This window comes from Tamandua tetradactyla, chromosome 12 (genome assembly GCF_023851605.1).
Source record: "Tamandua tetradactyla isolate mTamTet1 chromosome 12, mTamTet1.pri, whole genome shotgun sequence".
Lineage (NCBI taxonomy): Eukaryota > Metazoa > Chordata > Mammalia > Pilosa > Myrmecophagidae > Tamandua > Tamandua tetradactyla.
Window position 1 is genome coordinate 75,364,075 of NC_135338.1, and position 21,818 is coordinate 75,385,892.

The following is a 21,818-nucleotide window of genomic DNA, read 5'->3' on the forward strand; positions in this document are numbered from 1 at the left end:
CCCAATCATAGCCCCAGGGTTGGTGGATTTCAGTGTGTGCCAAGACCAGTAGACATGGCAGGAATTGCATTAGTCTCCATTCAGCTCACCTGGCAACAATAGTTGGGGAGAGATGGGTTTAAGGGGAAAAGAAGGCCCAAGATCACCATCTGCTGGGAATAGATGGAAAGTGCAGTCTGGCAAACTGCCTATCTGTTGAGCTTCTAACAGATACTCAGGTAGAGTTGCATCCCTGCCTAAAGTCCAAGACTTAGTTTGGTGGGTGTATTAGCTGGGGTTCTCTAGAGAAACATAATCAGCAGGAGATATCCATTGATAGAAAATTTATAAAAGCGTCTCACATAAATGTGGGAATGCAGAGTTTAGGGTCTGTAGGGCAGGCCGCAAGCTAGCAGCTGATGAAGGTCCTCAATGAACTCTCAGGAGAGGCTGGCTGGGCAACCGTGGGAATGAAAGAGTCCAAAATCTGTAGGGCAGGCTGTGAAGCTGGCAACTCCAAGGAAATGTCTGGAAGAACTCCACAGGAGAGGCTCATGGGCTGAAGCAGGAAGAGTGACTGCCTCTTCTGAATCCTCCTTAAAAGCCTTCTGGTGATTAGATTAAGCATCATTCATTGAAGAAGACACTCTCATAGCTGATTACAAACGCAATCAGCTGTGGATGCAGTCAATGTAATCATAATCTAAGTCCATGAAATGTTCCCACAGCAAGAGACAGGCCAGCACTTGACCTACTAGATGACCGGGCACCACTACCTGGCCAAGTTGACACATGAAATTGACCATGACATTGGGGACTTACTGATGAACCAAGTGCAAAAGGCGACCTTCAACACAAATCCAAGCAAATAAAAAACCTAAAACAACCGAGGAAAATTGACTTTCAAAATAGCCCTAACAAGATAGTCAAATGCTTCAAGCCAACAGAAAATCACAAACAAATGAAAATACAAGCAGCTATAGCCCAGCCAAATGACTAAATTAAAACAAATGGAGGAGACAGAGGCTCTGGAACAACTAATCAAAGATGTCCATACCCATCTCATAAATAAACTCAATAGGTTGGCCAATGACATAAAAGATAACAAGAAGACTCTAGACGAGCATAAAGAAGAATTTGAAAGAATAAATAGGAAAATAGCAGATATCCCAGAGATGAATGATACTGTAGACCAAAATAAAAATATACTAGAGACACACAACAGCAGATTCGAAGAGGCAGAAGAAAGAATAAGTGAACTAGAGGACAGGATGACTGAATTTGAATGCAAAAAAGAACAAATGGCAAAAAAGATGGAAAAGATTGAATTGGACCTCAGGGAAATGATGGAAACACAAAGCACACAAATATAAGAATCACTGGTGTCCCAGAAAGAGAAGAAAAGAATAAGGAGCCACAAAGATTAGTTAAAGAGATAATGGGGGAAAACTTCCAAACCCTAATAAAAGATATAAATTTGCAAATAAAAGAATCCAATGAACACCAAATAGAATAAATTCAAGTAGGTCTACCCCAAGATGAAAACTAATCAGTCTGTCAAATGTTGGACATAAGCAGAAAGTCCTGAAAGCAGCAAGAGACAAGTGACTAACCACATACAAAGGAAGCCACATAAAACTGAATTTGGACTGTTCAACAGGCACCATAGGTGTGAGAAGGCAGTGGTATAAAATACTTAAGATCCTGAAAGAGAAATACTTCCAGCCAATATTTTTTTATCCAGCCAAATAGTCCTTCAAAATTGAGGGAGCAATTAAAATTTTCACAGATAAACAAAAGCAGAAAGAATTTGTCAACAATAGAACAGCTCTACAAGAAATGCTAAAGGGATTTTTCCCAGCTGAAAAAAAAAAATAACAGGAGAGGGAAGCCTTGATGAGGGCAAAGAATTGAAGAGTACCAGTAAGGTAATTTAAAGGATAAAAAGGGAAAGAGGGAAAAGAATAAATAGATCTGCCAAATAAAAATCAAAGGATAAGACTGTAGATTCAAGAAATGCCTTTACAGTAACAATTTGGAAAATTAACAGACTAAACTCACCAATTAAAAGATGCCCAGATTGGTAAAATGGATTAAGAAATATGATCTATATGCTGCTTGCAAGAGACTCATCATAGACCCAAGGATACAAGTAGATTGAAAGGAAAAGGATGGAAAAATATGTTCCATGCAAGATGTAACCAAAAGAAAGCAGAAGCAGCTATATTAGTATCAGAAAAATTGACCTTAAATGTAAGGTCAGAAGAGACAAAGAAGGACACTATATATTAATAAAAGGGACAATTCACCAAGAAGAAACAGCAATCATAAATGTGTATGCTTACAATCAAGGAGCTCCAAAGTACATGAAGAAAACATTGGCAAAACTGAAGGGAGCAATAATTGTTTCAACAAATAATAGTGGAAGAATTCACAACACTACTCTCTTCTATAGAAAGAATAACCAATTGGAAGATCAACAAGGAAACAGAAAACTTTAAAAATTTGATAAATGAATTAGATCTAACAGATTTATATATATAGATCACTACACCCCAAAGCACAAGGATATACATTCTTCTCTAGTACTCATGGAACATTCTCTAGGGTAGATCACAAAACAGGTCTTGTTCAGGCACAAAACAGGTCTTTTTACATTATAAAAGAATGAAATTATTCAAAGCACTTCCTCTGATCATGATGGAATGATGCTAGAAGTATATAATCTGGAAAGAATCAGAACTTTCACAAATATGTGGAGGTTAAATAACACTCTTAAACGAGCAGTGAGTCAAAGTAAAAATTGCCAGAGAAATCAGTAAATATCTGCAAGCAAAAGAAAATGAGATTATAATATATCAGAAATTATGGGATGCAGCAAAGGCAGTGCTGAGAGGGGAATTTATTTCCCTAAATGCCTATATAAAAAAAGAAAAAAGAGCAAATATCGAGGATTTAATGGCTCACCTGGAGGAACTAGAGAAAGAACAGAAAACTAATCCCATAGCAAATAGAAGAAGAGAAATAACAAAGATTAAAGCAGAAATAAATGAATTGGAGAACAAAAAAAAATAGGAAGAATCAAACCAAAAGTTGGCTCTTTAATAAAAACAATAAAATTGATGGACCCTTACATCAGCTGACAAATGAAAAAAAAGAGAGAGCAGATACAAATAAATAAAATCAGAAACGAGAGGGGAGTCATTACCACAAACCCTGAAGAAATAAAAAAACATAAGAGAATATTATGAACAACTATATGCCAACAAACTAGACAACTTAGATGAATGGACAAATTCCTAGAAACACATGAACAACCTACACTGACTAGAGAAGAAATAGAAGATCTTCAAAAACTAATCTCAAGTAAAGAGATTCAATCAGCCTTCAAAAATCTTCCTACAAAGAAAAGCCCAGGGCCAGATGGCATCACAGGGGAACTTTATCAAACACTCCAAAAAGAACTAACACCAATCCTGCTCAAACTCTTCCAAAAAACGGAGGAAAAATGAACATTACCGGACTCATTTTATGAAATTAACATCATTTAATATCAAACTGTGTAAAGATGCGACAAGAAAGGAAAAAAGAAACCAATCTTCCTAATGAATATAGATGCAAAAATTCTCAACAAAATATTAGTAAATCAAATCCAATAACTCATTAATAAAATTATACACCATGACCAAGTGGGGTTTATATCAGGAATATATGGATGGTTCAACACAAGAAAATCAATCAATGTAATACACCACGTTAACAAATCAAAAGGGAAAAAATCATATGCTCATCTTAATTGATGCTGAAAAACATTCAGTAAAATTCAACATCCGTTCTGATAAAAAAAAAACTTCAAAAGGTAGGACTCAAAGGAAACTTCCTCAATATGATCATTCTCAACAGTGAGTGATTGAACAATGGGTGATTGATCTTATTCCCTAAGATTGAGAACAAGACAAGGATGCCCTCTGTCACCACTATTATTCAGTATTGTACTAGAAGCTCTAGCTAGTACAATCAGGCAGGATAAAGAAATGAAAAACATCTAAATCATAAAGGAAGAAATAAAACTTTCATTATTTGCAGAGTACATGATACTACACTTGGAAAATCTTAAGAAATCTACAGCAAAATTTCTTGAGCTAATAAAGAAATTCAGCAAAATGGTGTGATATAATATTAATGTGCAAAAATCAGTAATGTTTCTATACACAAGCAATGACATAACTGGAGACAATTAAGGAAAAAATTCCATTCAAAGTAGCAACTAAATGAAGCAAGTATCTAGGAATAAATTTACCCAGGTGTGCTGGTTTGAAGCTATTATGTACCCCAGAAAAGCCATGTCCTTTAATCTTCATTCAGTATTACTGGGTGGGATCTTTTTTATTGTTTCCATGGAGATGTGATCCATCCAATTGTGGGTGGTAATTTTGAGTAGATGATTTCCATGGAGATGCGTCTCTACCCATTCAAGGTGGAGCTGCTTAATGGAGCCCTTTAAGAGGGAGCCATTTTGCAAAGAACCAACAGAGCCCACACAGCCAAAGATTGTTGGAGATACAAAAAGAAATTGCCCCTGGGGAAGCCATTGAAGAAGCCTGGAGAGAAAGCTAGCAGACATCAGCATGTGCCTTTCCAGCTGAGAGAGAAACCTCAAATGTCATAGGCCTTCTTGAACCAAAGGATCTTTCCCTAGATGCCTTAGTTTGGACAATTTGTATAGCCTTGCCTAATTTGGATATTTTCACAGCCTTAGAACTGTAAACTTGCAACTTAATAAATTTCCCTTTTTAAAAGCCATTCCATTTCTGTTATAGCATTCTGGCAGCTTTTACAAACTAAAACACTGGGGATGTAAAGGACCTGTTCAAAGAAAACTACACATAACATTACTAAAAGAAATCAAGGAGGATCTAAGCAAGTGGAAAGACATTGTCTGCTCATGGATAGGAAAGTTAAAGATGGTTAAAATGTCAATTCTACCCAAATTGATCTACAGATTCAAGGCAATACCGATCAAAATTCCAACAACGTTAGAAGACTTGAAAAAGTTACTTATCAAATTCATTTGGAAGGAAAAGAGACCTGAAAGAAAAAATAGATGAATGGGAACTCATTAAAATCAAATGCTTCTGTGCCTTTTGTGAAAAAGGTGAAGAGGCAACCAACTCAGTGGGACAAAATATTTGCAAATCATGTTTTGGCTAAAGGTTTAATATCCTGTATACACAAAGAAATCATACAACTCAGCAAAAAAAAAGCACAAGTAATCCAATTATAAAATGGGCTAAAGATATGAATAGATATTTTTCCAAAAGCAAATACAGATGGGCTAAAAAGCACATAAATAGATGTTCATTAGCTATAAGGAAAAATGCACATCAAGACTACAATGTGATATAATTTCACGCCCATATGAATGGTTGCTATTAAACAAAGAAAACTACAAATGTTGGAAAGGATGTGGAGAAATTGGACCACTTATGCACTAACAGACATGGACCCCAGGATACAAATGAGGGCTTATAATCCTGTATAGCTTAATGTAATACCTGAATACATCCCAGAGTATCTTGAGCAGATAATGAAAAAGTATTGGCAAAGTCTCCTGAGTGACAGGAGAAAAAATATGGAACTATTAAACTTTACCACTAAGGAAACCCCTGATACTGTCTCAAACATTAGGGACTCCGAAGTCATTAGGCCAAGCCCTTAATCTTTAGGCTTGTACCTGTGAAGCGTATTTCTGTAGCCGAAAAGCTAAGACTACCTATAGTTTCGCCTAAGAGTTACTTCCAGAAAACCTCTTTTGTTGCTCAGATGTGGCCTCTCTGTCTCTAAGTTCAACACTGCAATAAAATCACTACCTTCCCCCCTACATGGAGCATGACACCCAGGGATGAGCCTCACCCTGGCACCATGGAATTGATAATTTCCTGATAAATAGGGGGAAAACAAATGTACAACATAAGGCATTATTGGCTAAAAGAGTTCAAATAGAGTTGAAAGACTATTCTGGAGGCTACTCTTATGCAAGCTTTAGCTAGATATTGCTAATTACCACAGTTTATGAAACCCTAACCAAAGCCATTCTTGCCAAACCCTGAAGAATACCTAGGGCTCTATCTGAGATTTTACAAAAGTTTCACATGTTAAAATTATTTACCAGAAATGAAAAACCTCCAAATTGGTTCCTAGGCCAGATAAATCTTGAAACCCAGAGGGACCAGCTTTCCAAAAAGATCAACTAGTTCCATTCCCCAATCCCATATTATCACTACCCTTTCCAAAATGAAATATTAGAATGGACATAGCTCAAATAACTTAAAATTGGGAGAAGGATCAAATGAGAAAGAGGAGGAAGATTTAACACATGAGTATGATTGCTGAATCATTATATTAATATTTCTTTTAGTCTTCAGTGTTTTGGAAGTGCTCAAAGGAAAAACCTAAAACTGTGGAACTGTAACTCGTACCAAACTCTGAAATTTGTTCTATACCCACTTGTTACAGTGTACTTTGAATTTTATTGCTTTTTCTCTATATATATTATATTTCACAATAAAAAATGTATTTTAAAAAATGAAGCCAAAAGATGAGACATATAGGGAGAGGTTGCAGGAAGGTCTCAAATGCAAACTTCTTGTCCTCTCCATGTGGAGTCAGAACATGTCATCCTCCCAGCACAGATATTTATCTTTTCACACATAGACACTCATTTGGGCTTTGAGTGTCCCAAGTTTATTTGGTGTCTTATTTTATGATGCATGGCTGATGGAATCTATATCAACATGGTTGAACTCAATCTTCAGTCTCTCCCTACCCCACACCCCTGAGGTTGGAGAGGGTGGGCTCATATGATGTGGCTCGAAGTCCCAAACCCTAGGGAACAAATTGTTCTTTCTAGTGTGGCCAGATCCCACACCCACTGCAGGTATGGTCTTGGTCCCACTATGAAGAAAAAAGACATTCATCACAAGAAATTCCAAAGTTTGCGTCCCCCAAAACAAGGGCAAAGACCAGCCAAGGTTTTCATTTTGTTCCCAGGTATCTCATCAGCAGTCCAAAGTATCAGTGGCAGGTAGCAGCTTGGTGTGGGTACTTTCTGACCAAGACTGCCTCTCTTTGTCTTGAGAAAGCTTCCAGCCTTGCTCTTTGGGCTCCTGTACGTGTTCCTATCTTACCTTGACTACCTTGAAACAAATTTTACAGCTGTGGAACGGCAGAGAAAAAAAACTCAGACTGCAGAAAAAGGAAAAAAGACAACGTCAGATACTAACCATTTCAAATTATCAACCTCTCCCTCCCCACACCTCCATCTCCCACCCTATTCTTTCCCAGATGGCCTAATGATACTTTCCTATTGTCCTTGCCCTGACTATAGAGCTCAAGCACATGCTGTCTTCTGAGGAGTTGAGTTCTATGCTCTCTCCCCTACTGTGGTAGCTAAAAAAAAAAACGAAAAGAAAAATCATCCTTGCTTGTTTCACATTGTCTGCTGCAATTTTTTTCTTGGGCTCTGCAAACTCTGCAAATCATTTTTATTATGACGGCTCATTTAAAGTATTTGTTGTATCTATAAAAATACATATCTTTGGCTCAGATTGGAGGAAAAAGTGCTGAAAAACCACTTTCTCATAACAGCATTTTATTTCAAAGGATAATGGATTGAAGGTCTAGAACTTAATGTCATTTTCAAAGTGGAGACCATGACAATGCCATATGCAGGGGAGCTCTGAGTTTAGTTTGAGTGATACTCATTTATTTGAGCTCTAGTCCTGAACTTATAAAATCTGAATTTTGACCTTTAAAAAAGGCTTTTTACTATATACCTCCATTTTACACCATTTTATTCTATTACTACAAAAGCATTAGTGTCACCTTTTAAATTCCTCTAGGGAAAAGTTGGCCCTGATTATCATCAAAACTTCCTACTGTTCCAGCAGATATTTGTTGAGTTGCTTACCTTCCCTTCTTTATTCTGTACTGTATTTAGTGCAGAAAGTTCCACACTCCCACAGTGGCTTTGTCTGGGCAGAGGCTGGTGGTTCCTTAGAGAGCTGGATCTTTGAGGACATATAGGCAGTACCCTTTTGTTAATAATGTGCTTTGATTTTTCAAATGGAAGATATTAGATTGAATAAATCAGAGGCTTTTTGCTTATGCTGCTCTCTTTTCTTCTGAATCACTACTTTGGATAAAATGCATTTTAAACCATGCTTTTGAGAAGAACATTTGTTCTGAAAACTAGACACAGTTAAAATCCTACAGCCTCTTTGAGTCCTTGGTCCTTGGTGATTCAATGACCTGACAGGCAAGAGGTATGGTTGCAACTTACCACTGGGGTTTGAGGGGCTGCTGGAGATGCTGGTGTCTTCCTGACTGTAAATGTATTGAACAGCTTGGTCGCTCCTAGGTTGGTTTGTTAATGGTCAAGCTTGTGCTGTAATTTTCCTCTTATACACAATTAAAATAAGAGAAGAAAGACTCTTCCTTGAATTGTTGGCTATGTTCCCAGAAGGAGATTCCTCAGCATTCTTTCGGTGTTCCCCAGGCTACTTCTAGTTCTTCCCTTGTATTCTCTGCTGCACAACTTTCCCTTTCTATGAGGCCTGAGGCCCTTCCTACCAGGAGAATCAAGATCTTAATGAGGAAATCTGAATCCCTGTGCAGGTGCTAGTGTCATAGTCTTACATTTGCTCCGTGCCCTACGTCTGAGTTCTTGGTCTCATCATCCATACATACAATGGGAATGATAATAATAAACACTTCTTAGAGTCATCTTGGTTATTTAATGAAGTAATAGCTATACAAGGGCTATCATAGTAAGTAGTCATTAGATGTTAGTTGTTCATGTTATCATCATTAAACAAAATAATTCATCCTAGGTGGCATTTACATTTTAAAATTAAACTGCTATAGAAACATGACAGCTTGTTCTCTCCTGGCAGAATGGCAGGCTTGGAGATGCCTAAGAGAAGACTTGATTTTGAGCAGTAGGACAATATTCCTGGTATCAAAACTGTCACAGCATGGAGAAGAACCCTGCTGCACCTGGTCTCAAGGAGGGCTAAGCGGTTGTTATAGACACATTAGAAGACAGATGCTGGAGAATTTAAGTTGCTAGTAAATTCTTCTCCCAATTCTGATGTGCACTCAAATCATCTGGGAAGCTTGTTTTCAAAAGAGAAAGGCAGGGATTCTCAAATAGCCCTTCTATCATTCTGGTAGTGGCTGTCCTGGGCCCTATGATCCCAATGCTAATATCTACGGTACCTATTGACACTGAACAAGCATCTTGGTGGAATCTGTGTGCCCCCTGTGGCTCACTCTTCCAGCATATCTGAATCTCCTTTGAAGGAAGAATTTCATAACTCTGTAAACTGTAGACAACTGACAGCTGTGCAAAATATTTCTTGTCTGTAGATGTGTAAATTCTGTCCTATAGAGACTCAGACTATGTCCTCCCTACGCAGGAGGGAACCCAGGGGAAGAGGCCACGAGTGTGTGTGCTGTGGTAGCTTCCTGTGTATTGACCACTGAGAATATGGACTCTGCATGCCTGCTTCTGCCCCGAACGTAGAGAGGGCTGTAAGGGTTTGCTATAATCATCATCACCCGTTACCAATTCACTTAAAAGTATGAATACATAGTGAGAAAAGAGATAAAACAAAATGGAATTGTTATGACTAAGAAATTTAAAATGGAGTTTGGAAGTCATTCAGGAAATTACTCTTATGAGCATATCAGCCAGATACCACAAACTGCTCAGGTATGCAAAACCAAAATCAACACTATTTCTCAGGGCATCTGGATGCCATGAACCAACTGCAAGATAAAGAAATAAGTAAACTGTTTAATTTTAAGGACATTTGGAAAACCCTAAATATCTACCAATAATAATTCTTTACAAACAATGTTTGTAATCTTCTTTTCTCTTTAAAAACACTTGCTTGGAAAACCCAAGGTGGGATGCAGTTTGGGTTGCTCCCCGAGTCTGTGCTCCCAGGAATGTAAGACTCCAACTTTTGATTAGATTACATCTGCAGAGATGTGACATGGCTGATTGTGGATGTAATCTTTTGATTAGACAGAGATGTGACTGCACCCATTCCAGGTGAGTCTTGTTTAGTTTACTTTAACAGAGGAAGCATTTGGGAAAGTGCCAGAAATGACAGAGTAGATTGAAACTTCAGAGCAGAGCTGACAGGTGGAGAACAGAAACACAGATGTTTGAAGATTCTTGGAGCCCAGTAGACATCGCCAGGAGACATTAAGTAAGCCAGAACGTGTACAGAGCCCATGGAAGCTAAGAGATGAAAGCAGCCCCAAAGAAGCAAAGTGAAGAATCCCTGTGGGGACAGAGGTTGAAAACAATGGAGCCCAGGAGCAAGAGACCAGCAGATGCCAACCATGTGACTTCCCAGCTAACAGAGGTGTTCCAGACAGTATCGGCCTTTCTTGAGTGAACATAACCTTTTGTTGGTACCTTAATTTGAACACTATCATCTCCCTAGATCTGTAAACTTGTAATTTATTAAGTTTCCCTTTTGTAAAAGCAAGACTCTGGTATATTGCATTCTGGCACCTAGTACACTAACACACAGGGTCTAGTAGGCACTGGGGCCATCTTCTCTGTTTTGGACCTCACTGCCCTCATTAACTCTGCCCCACAGCATAGAAACAATTCAAATGGTGGGGGTATCCAGCAAACCAGTAACCATCTTTAATTCCTCCAAATTCCCCTTCAATTAGGACCTGTACAAGGTACTCATCAATTTTTGTTAGTTCCCTCTGGTCCAGTTCACCTTCTTGAAAGAGATTTACTTGCATTTCTTCAAGTACACATATCTTTCTCTCTAAAAGGGAATATTACCTTGGAATTCTTAGAACCAGATTCACTGGACTAGGATAAGGAATTACATCTTAAACATATTCCTGCCCTTTCAGTCAAAGAAATAAAATTTAAACATTACCCTTTTTTACATGCTAGTCCAACCCATTTATAGTCCACATGGCCTACTGATATAGGCCAGATTCTTTCTGTTCCACCTATCCCTGCCACCAGAGCTTCCTCCTAGACCTTGACCAAATCCAAAGCATTCTAACTTTCCTTTCTCCCAAGACCAAGCACCACCTAAGGGGAATTTTAGGCCTTGCAGGATGTTGTAGAAATTGAATTCCTAAGTTGTTGGGTTTTTTTTTTTTTTTGATAGCTCAACCTTTGTATGCCTTGTTTAAAAGCTAAATGAATTGAACCCCATTTGGGATGAAACTAGTCAAAATTTTTTCAAGGAAATAAAGCATAGTTTTCTGACACTTCTGATCTAGGACAAACTAATAACAAGGTATTCTTCTTTCATAGCAATCAAAATAGGCCTCTAGGACACTTTAGCAAGCCAAAAGATACCTTAGCAAAGAGCTCCCAATTGCATGAGATACATTGTTATGAAGACAAAACTTTTAGAATCAATTGAAGAATTAATTTTGAGATTTCCCTTAACTTTTTGTTCCTCACTCTGTTGTTGTCCTTCTTACTAAAAAATTAACTTCTTATGAAATTCTCTTCTTTCTTTTCCCAATATCTCCTTTATTCATTGTTACAAACAATACTGATACTTTACTTCTCCTATTTCTGAGGAAACTCCTTATGACTTCATGGCTTTAACTGATCAGTTATTAACCACTTCAATAGACTTTCAAGGAACCCCAATTGATAAAGCAGATGTTATCTTGTATACATGGTGCCTACCTTAAAGATAACTTGGAAATCTATCATGTTGGATATGCTATTACCTCAAACTATGAGATCATAAAACCAATGTCCTTACCCAATGCCACATCATTCCAGCAAACTGAACATTTGCTCTCACAAACACCTATCTACTCAAAGAAGGGGAAATTAGCAAATGCATACTTTGATGATCACTATGCTTTTGAGGTTAGTCATGATTTGAAGATATTACAAACAGAAAACGTTTTTTTCTTAACCTCCAATGGAAAAAAAAAACAGCTCTTCTATCATGGACTTGCTAGATACTATACTGTTATCAAAGGCTTTGGCTATAATTAAAATTCCTGGTCATTCTCAGACAAACACAGAGGAAAGCACTGGCAACTACATGAAAGATAAAGCTAAGAAATTGCAGCAATAAATTACAAACCTATTCTTGTTTCTGTAATGACTTTTGAACCAAATAACTATTGGAAACATAAAAAACATTACCCTTTGAAGTTCAAGAAAATGTATTCTTTAAGAGATTTAAAAAATAGGAAATTTTTGGCTGCTTTTATAAGCCTTCTATTAAATCTTGATTTGGCCCTAATGATAAACAAGTCCTTGCTAGTTCCCACCAGGAAACAGTTATGGAAATTATTCACAATATGTCTCACTGGCATGCCAATAAAATGGTAAGCTGAGGAAAGCAATATTTCTGGAAACCATCTCCTAAAGTAGCTATAAAAATATATCGTAATTGTTTAATTTGTACCAAGCACTAAACAGGAAAACCTTTCCATAGTTCTTAAGGACATTTTCCCTTACCTATTGGACCTTTTGAAATTTGACAGTTGGACTTTACTCAATTACCCCTATCCCAAGGCTATAAACATGTTTTAATAATGATTTGTATGTACTGCCATTTGAAGCCTTTCCCTGCAGACATGATATTGCTGCTACTACCGCAAAGGTATTATTTGTAAAAAAATAATTCCAAATGGGGGAATTTCCTTTGGGATTTCATGTGACTGAGGAACCTACTTTACAGGACAGATCATGAAAATAATATGCAGAATATGGCTAATTTTTCAACATTTTCATTGTGCCTATCTCTCCCAATCCTCAGGCTTAACAGAAAGAACAAACGATATGAATTAAAGCTCAATTAGCTAAATTCATGGAATACCTCAATATAACATAACCAAAAGCCTTACCTATTATCTTATTAAACATAAGATCTGCTTCTTTTGGAGAAACATAAAGTTATCCCTATATAAAATTATGACAAGGAGACCTAATGAAATAAACTCTGGAATATATGAGTCCTGTCTCATAAAAGGAAATATGCTCACCTATAGTCAGGAAATAATCAAAACCTTAAAAAAATGAAACTTTGGTAGAAGACTCTTTTACAACATTCCCCAAAGAGACAACGATATTTAAAACCACAGTCTTCAACCTGGAAATGTATATTGGAAAAAAACCTCCACCAAGATGCACTCCAACCTCATTGGAAGAGTCCCTATCAGATACTCTTAGCTAACCCAAGACTTGGGATCAGGCCCTTATCATTGACACTTAATGGTGATTTTAGGCTTAAGTCACCTAGAAGTAGAAAGCTTCTAATACAGACAGCTAGCCCAAGAAGTTCCTTTCATCAGATTGAAATGAACTCAAAAACGCCTGCTATAATCTCCATTATCCTATGAGCTTTTTTTGTATTCACATTGTTATTAGGCCACCCCTTCTTTTGGTAGCTCAGTTCACCTCTGTCCCTCTATAATGAATCTTACCCCTATTAAACTCCTCATTCTCCTACTTACCCTCTCTTCCTTATCCCAGGCCATTTATCATCCTTTCTCCTAGCCATACAAAGGACTGCTGACTTAGGCGATATATCAAATTGCTGGGTCTGCACTAATTTAGAATCCACAGAAGGGCCTTGGTTACTGGCCATACCCATAATCTCTCAAATATGAATAAATATTAAAGACAACAAAAAGAAAATTCAAATACTGCATGAACTAGGAAACCCTGAAGTTTGAGACTCATTTAGGTGGCTAAATCGTAGATCTTGGGGAGTTTGAATTTATAGGCTATTTCAAAAAAAGCTAATCTTTTTTCTTTATAATAGTCACTACAATGTCTCTTATTCATGTTTTATCTCCAGAATCACAGCTTCAACTACTTCCTAAGTCATGTGGAATATGTCAAACCATTGATATTGATGATTGTACTTATGAAACTTGTTTCTGTAATGATGAAACTAAGCCTAATTATAATTCATGTCTAGGAGTGACTGCCTGCAAATCTCCTTGCTTAAATTGGCCCCTCTCTAAGCCAAACTGCAAATAAACTCACTATCTTCCCCTCTAAAAGCCACAGGACTCCCACGGGATAAGCCTCCCTGGAGCGGAGGAATTAATATCAAGTTTTGATTAGAGATCTCTTCAGAGAAAGATCTTGACTAAAAAAATAAACAAAACAAAACAGAGTTACTATGGCTAAGAGATTTTAAGTAGAATTATGAAGTCTTTCTGGAGTTTGCCATTAGACAAACCTCAGCCAGATGTCACAAACTACCAACGTATGCAAAGCCTCATGCAACAATGTTCCTCAAAATCCTAAGGACATTTGGACACCAGATACAAAACAAGATAAAAACAACGCAGTAAACTAATCTGAAGGACATTTGGATAACCCAAATATCCACCAATCACAAACAATTTATGCATTCTTTTATTTTTTTTTTAAAAACCTTGACTGGAGCCACCAAGGTGGGGCACCATTTGGGTTGCTACCTGATCTGTGCTCCCTGATTGCAATTCTAAGACCCCAAATAAACACCATATTGTCTTGCAGCTTAGTTTGTTATTTCTTAGTTGGCAGTAGTGTAACCAGTGCTGGGCTGGCAAAGGTGCCAGCTGAGCCCCGATTCAGGTTCGTTAGTCTTAAAACTAAAAGAATTTAGAGACAAAAGCGCCAGTTGGAATAAATTGTAAAGTTTATTAAAAAGAGAGAGTACATATTAAAGAGCTTAACAAGGATGTGTCCAAGGGAGGGACACTTCCTGAGTGGGTTGGGTTTAGTACGGGCTTTATAGGAAGTTTTGTAGGTAGCAGGTTTTCATAGTAACCTTTGACATAGTAACTAGGTGTCTTCTTTGTGCAGGTTCCCATGGTGGTCTGTTGCTACCTGCCTGCACACAGCCTCACAACAAAGCTCCTTCAATCCAGTTTTGGTCTCTTGTTCTCCTTCCCAGACTAAAAACCTATCGATAAGAAACAAGGGACTTGCAGTTGTCTGTTAACTCTTTCAGAACTGAATAGAAGACCAGGGATCATAGCCTTGATGCCCTATTCTACCCTGCTTCCACAGTAAGCATTTCTGACGAGAGTATGGTGTTTGGAAAATATGATTAAAACCAAAACTTTCTCCCAACCCAGAAAACCTCTCGACAAAGGTAGAAGATAAAGAGAAACAGTTTTATTACTGACTAAGCATTAAACCAGAATGTGATGGGTCATAGCCAATCCTCAAGGAGATTGCAAAGACAGTTCACCCTTTTCCAGTAGCTAAGTGGACACAATCCATCACATACACATTCTAAACACATTTCTTATCCTTATGAATGGAGATATGTTTACAATTTGGAGCTCGGACCTCCCAGAAATTATGCTCCATTCTTTCCAGGAAAGTCGGAGATAAAGGCAATTTCTTCCCTGATTATATTTCAAAGAATTACCTTCCTTCCTTCAGGAGACTTTCTTGAATGGCTTATTTAACCTTTCACATTTACATACATTTTGAAGGACCAAGAGGATTTACAATTGCAGATTTTCTAAAGTAAATACTAAGAGACAAGAGGGAGGAGAAGGTCTCTTCCCTATGTTCAATAGGGAAAATTGTCTTATTTAATTTTAAATTAGGTTTTGCCCTTACAACAGACTATGATTTACAGAATGTTCTCAGGAGGCTCTTTGCTCTTACACTGAGCTCACCAAAGCTCTAGACGTTGTGAGAGGTGGATTTGATCCTCATTTTACAGAACTATCCTCCTCATCCCAGCATACAGCTCAGAAAGAGCAGAGCTAACACCTCTCTTCAGATTTCAAAGCAATGTTCTCACATTGCCTGCAGCCCTAAAGCAGAAAGAATTCACTGAACAAATGCATGCACACAGTCTTCAATTTAGACATGAATAGTTAATTATTTTATTTTATTTTTATATTTTGGGGGCCTCTCCCGTTTTAAATTTGCATTTCATCATAACATGCTTTCGTGGGAAATACATTATCTTTTCTTTACTTGAAAGGTATGACTGGCTGACTGGAAAGATTTGAGATATTTGTTGACTGAGAAATTACAGACCAACTGCAAGGTAGGGGTCTTAGAATTGCAATTTTGGGAACGCAGACCAAGTAGTGAAAAGGACTGAAATCATCAGGTACTTCATGTACTAACCAAATCATCAGGTAGTAACCCACTAGAACAGTCCCTCTCTTAATAACATGTTAAAAATATCAGTTATTAAGGAAAGGCTTGTCTATCTCTAGGACAAGTTCCTGTTTTCTTCCTTCCCTATTGAATTAGCTAGCAAAGTGAAGCTAATTCACTGTGTTATCATCAAACAAAGGAGCCTGAACTCAAGGTCACCCTGAAACATAAAATACCATGCAAATGGAAATAAAGTGAGCAGAAACAACAGGAAAGAGAAATACTGGTCCAGAAAGAGAAGTGAGGGGTCTGACCACTACAAGTTTTGGAAGAATCACAAGCCCATTCATCGGAATAAAGGACCAGTCAGCAATAGTAGCAAACTTGCATCTTTATTTTGAATGTATATTGGCAAATCACCTCTCTTAGTTTAAACATTTCATGTTATTCACCTTCCTTAGTTTGAATGCATACTAGCCAATTACCATCAGCCAACATCCTTACCATCTTTGTCTCCTACCTCCCTTTGGTCTAATAAAAACCCACCCTTATTTACAAGGCAAATTTGACAACTGCACTTCCTGACCTCCACCAGCTTTGCTTGCAATAAAGCTCTTTCTTCTTTCCCTCAAGTCTCAGTGTCTGTTTCAGCTCAGAGCACATTGGATAAAGATTCACCTTTGAGAAGGTCCACTTCAGAATCATCCAGAATTGTGTCCTATCTTGGGGCTTCCAATTAAGCGTTTTTAAAACAAAAGAAAAAGATTATATAAGTTGTTTGTAAAAAAACTATGATTGTGTATAACTGGCTTTACAAATGTACTTCAATCTAGACAGTTTATGGATTTCTTTCTTTTGTAGTTGGTTTTAGAGTCCAGGTGTCCTCAGAAACATCTCTGCTTTTGGTTTTGCATACCTGGCTGAGATGTGTGCAAGAGTAACTTCCTGAATGGCCCTCAAATCCATTTAAATCTCTTAGCTACAGAAACTCCATTTCGTTTTATTTCTTTTCTTATTTTCCCCTTTTAATCAAGATCTTTCTCTGAAAGCATCGCTAATCAATATTTGTATTAACCCTTTGGCTCCAGGGAAGCTCATCCCTGGGAGTGATGCCTCATGTAGGCACAAAGGTTGCAGGTCTATCTGCAGAGTTTGGTTTAAACAGAGGCTACTTTCGAGTTACAAGGAAGTTTTGGGGGAGTGACTTTTAGTTATTAGTTATTGTTAAGCTTAGCTTCATTATAAGTTTCATAAGTACAACCTTCAAGACTAACGGTCTGGCATTTTAGCACGGCTTAGGGAGTAGATGCTGCTATTATTCTAGTGATGGGACAATAAATAAGCAGCACCATAATGATTATAATAAGAAAAAAGATGAGCAAGGCTTGAAATATGTTATGAATTTTTATCTTAAGATTTGAGACTCAGCCTGTAATATTTCCAATTATGACATTCTAGTTAAAGCTTTTGTATAATCTGTGACTCCAATTACGTCCTGTTAACAAGAAGGACATTTTCTTATTGAAGTTATGCAAATAATTATGTTTCCACGAAAATAAGAATGTTCTTTAAGAATTTCCAAATTTTAGGGAATCAGGCAGGGAAAAAAAGACAAATGTTTTATGAGTTATAGATAGCTCATGAGAAAAACAAAGGGATTTCTAGTATTAAAAAATAAATTATTAAAGTATCAGCAATATTTTTTAAACAAAATCCATTATCATTTTTTTAATCAATTCATTCAATCCGAAGTAATTAATTCATGTTCCTCTTGGTCTTGTGTTAGCATTTTGTAATTGTCAGCTTCCTTCTAGATTTTCGGAAATGATGAGTCAGTCCCATGGTATGGTCTCAAAATTCTTTAAGCTAGGTTATTAGAAACTGGTGCTCTGGAGCACCTGGCATAGTCATTTCACAAGTTTCTGAGATAGTATTTTGTTGTTGTTGAAGGTGAAGTGTCCGCGACTTCTCGCTCAGCTTCTGGTCCCCGGCCGGCGGAGGGAACAGGAGGGAGAGAGAGACAGACGCAGACAAATCCGCGCTGGTGAGAAACACAGGTCCAAGACACGTAGCAGTTGTAAGCACAGACTTTTACTGGAGTTAAGCTTGCATTCTCTGTTACAGGTTCCACGCGGGCCTAAGCACCCCGCGGGGAGACAACCTCTATGCGGCCGTCAGGTACGGCTCCCTGTGGGTCGTCTCCACCCACCCTGCCCGGGTAACCTCTTATATACTGTGCCCAAACCCAATAGGTTAGTGCCACGTATACAGAGGTGATTGGAAGATAGGGTTGGTGGGCGTGTGCGTCATTTGCGGAAGCAGGATGTGAGCGCCATCTTGGCTCACTCGATGGGCGGGGGGAACTCTAGAGCAGGCTGCAGCGTGTCCACTAGGCCAAACCCGGAAAGCGGCTCTCTACATCTCCCCCTTTTTGTTTTTATAAGAGGCATGGTCCGTAGACTGTATTCTTGTACCCAGTGTCTCTATTGATGATGGTGCTCCCGTGGGCCTGAGTGGCTCACAACATAGTTTGGTGCTTTGGGGAGTCTGGACTAGGCTCGCGTCATCACACGACGGAGCCTCTGGCACCGACCAGAATGCTCACCTCATATAGAGACCGGAGAGTCCGTGAACTGGATACCACGTGACTCCTCCCTGCAGTGCTTCGCCTCGCAACTGGGTCAAGCGGGGATTATGAGAGCGACAGCCAGGGCATAGGAAACGCTGCGGAGGCCTCGGTGCAATGGCTAGAGCCAAGCCCAGTCTGGCCAGGACTGCGGCCGCAGCTCCACCGTCGAGGCGGCTAGGCGCGCAAAATTAACAGCCTCTGGTGCCTAGCTAAACACGGGTAGTGGCCAGGGAGCCTGCAACAAACCTTGCTGACAAGAGCTTTGCCCCAGGTGATTCAGACGGGCTATCTATCGAGGAGGGACGTACACCCACATTTGACTGGGAAGACATAGCTAACATGGTAGAAACACGTAGTTGCTGCTGTGTCTGGAACAAGCGTTCTAACAAACATTTAACAGTGACTAAGCCCACTAATAGTCCCACTGCCACGAGAATCCAAGTAGTCAAATTGGGCCAAGAGAACCATGAGGTGACTCGGTTCCACAGACTTTGTACAGTCTCGCCCAGTTTGGAAAGGTCGAAGGCAACGGGGGTTATTAAAACTGGTCCCCCTTCTAAACAATCGAAGGGTGACCGGCGCTTTCGTTGCTATCTCTTCAGTTGCCGCCGTCATCAGCAGAGTTGGAGGCCTGATCTGATGGTTCAGGTTGAAGGCTTGTTGGTTTTTTAGGCAGCAGCTCCGTGGCCTCCTCGGGCGATGTCACGGTTCTCACCAGTCTTTCCGGAACCCACACTGGTTGACGTCCTGGCTCCTAGGGAAAAACACAAACAGAGCCTCTGGCCCAGCTGAGCACTGGGTCAGGGCCTTGCCATTGTCCTGACAGGACATCCTTCCATCGGACTAGACCTCTATGTGGAGGACTTGGAGTAGTGTGCTGAAGAGCAGGTGTCATTCCTAGTGAATTTTCATTTAAAAAATTATATGTAAACAAGGCTATAGACAGTTGAGCCTTTGGGGACAGGCCGTGACCTATTCCCCCTTTCTGTTTCTTTAGTAAGTCTTTGATGTCTAAGATGAAAATAGACCAATGCTCTGGCAGAGCTGAGAGAAGGGGCAACCCCATCTGAACAGGTCCTAAGGACTCCATGCAATTATTAACGGCTCTTAAATCATGTAACAATCTCCATCTGCCTGATTTTTTCTTTATGACAAATACGGGTGTGTTCCAAGGCGATGTGGAGGGAATGATATGGCTCTCTTTTAGCTGTATAGACACTAGAGTGTGTAATGCTGAGAGTTTTTCCTGTGATAATGGCCACTGAGGCACCCACACCGGGGTACTGGTCTTCCATTTTAGTTTTATAGGTGTGGGTGGGAATTTCCCCTCAGTGGCCCCTAGGAAAAACCCAGGCCTCGTCTGTCAGAATTGGAGACAGCTTGTATAGGCCTTGCGCGCCCGTGCAATGAGGCTCCTAAGCCTTTGCCGGGGACATATCCCATTCCTTTTAACAAGCGCTTAGAAGTTGGAGAGCAGCCACTGTAATTACCTGATTCGGCCACCAGAGGGAGCCCGTGGTGAGGGTTTTTGGCGAGATCACCAAAACCATTCACCGGAAGCCGCCGCGTCCCTGCAGCAGGCGCTGGCGGGGCGGAAGGCTGCGTGGGTGAGACAGGGGGCCTCCCCCAATCGATCAGCGGAGGCGCGTCTGCACCCTCGGTCTCATCACCATCTGACTCTGAGTCAGAGGTGTCTGAACTATCGCTTGACTCTGGCGGCTTGCCTTTACGGGAGCCGTCCGCAGACGAAACTGACTGAGTTTCTTGGAGCACGTGCCGTGCCTGCAGCAGGGCGGAAGACGGACTTAGGCCTGCAGCATTCTCCGCCTCAGGGCAAGCACTGACGGTTTCCCAGATAGGGACCAGGATCGGGTCCATACAAAGGCCCGTCCGGCGCGCCCGTTCTATATCATTACCAAGTTTTAACCAAGAAGGCAGACTGAGGCTACCGGAATGGGCGAACCAAAGGGCAAAGGTAACAACATCGTCAAGGAACCGCAGGAGGGAACTCTCCTTAACCGAGATACCCCGCTGCTTCAAAAGGGTCTTTAAGGGAGCTAACAAAGGTGAACTTCCTGACTGCCCCATGCTTGCAGTCGGCACTGTACTTTAATCAATCGGGGAGCTCTCCCGATTCACTGGGGCTACCTGAACGCCCACAGCCCTTAACTCTCACGTAATAAGAAGTACTCACCTTCTCGCGGTGATCAAGCGCGGGAAGTCCGCTGCGAACTCAGGATGCGCGTCCTCACCAGCTCGGGGAAAGGCAGCAGAAGGGTTCCCCGTACGGGCCACCACTTGTCCGCGACTTCTCGCTCAGCTTCTGGTCCCCGGCTGGCGGAGGGAACAGGAGGGAGAGAGAGACAGACGCAGACAAATCCGCGCTGGTGAGAAACACAGGTCCAAGACACGTAGCAGTTGTAAGCACAGACTTTTACTGGAGTTAAGCTTGCATTCTCTGTTACAGGTTCCACGCGGGCCTAAGCACCCCGCGGGGAGACAACCTCTATGCGGCCGTCAGGTACGGCTCCCTGTGGGTCGTCTCCACCCACCCCGTCCGGGTAACCTCTTATATACTGTGCCCAAACCCAATAGGTTAGTGCCACGTATACAGAGGTGATTGGAAGATAGGGTTGGTGGGCGTGTGCGTCATTTGCGGAAGCAGGATGTGAGCGCCATCTTGGCTCACTCGATGGGCGGGGGGAACTCTAGAGCAGGCTGCAGCGTGTCCACTAGGCCAAACCCGGAAAGCGGCTCTCTACAGTGAAGCACTTTAGCCTGTGGCTGATTACAAGTTATTCCAAAAAACATTAGAATAAAATAAAAAATAATTTGTGAATTACAGAAGACTTAAAACATAAAAGACAGAGAATGCCCATGGTTATCTTATCACTGTTTCATGAAAGTGAAAAGTTTAAAGAGAGTTTATTAAAATGTATGTCTTGTGGCATGTAATATATTTTTAAGGATAACTGAAATTATGCCTGATTACATTATACTGTTGCTTAAAAGGAAGCAGACTAGTACTAGGATATCTTATGGACAATTAGG

At 40.0% G+C, this 21,818-nt stretch overlaps 1 long non-coding RNA gene across 4 annotated transcripts in view; it reads right to left on the reverse strand.

The window, feature by feature from the left end:
• Positions 1 to 6,633: 6,633 nt before the first annotated feature.
• The window catches only part of LOC143651603 (uncharacterized), a 51,682-nt gene continuing 36,497 nt past the window's right edge, over positions 6,634 to 21,818 (reverse strand). For 2 of the 4 annotated variants that reach the window (XR_013160063.1, XR_013160061.1), the window contains 2 exons: positions 7,949 to 8,048; positions 6,634 to 7,224 (listed from right to left, as the gene is read on the reverse strand). This is a non-coding gene — a long non-coding RNA (uncharacterized LOC143651603). Of the gene's footprint in view, positions 7,225 to 7,324; positions 7,429 to 7,948; positions 8,049 to 21,818 lie in introns of those variants that run through there. The other 2 variants (XR_013160062.1, XR_013160064.1) reach the window with 2 other exon arrangements.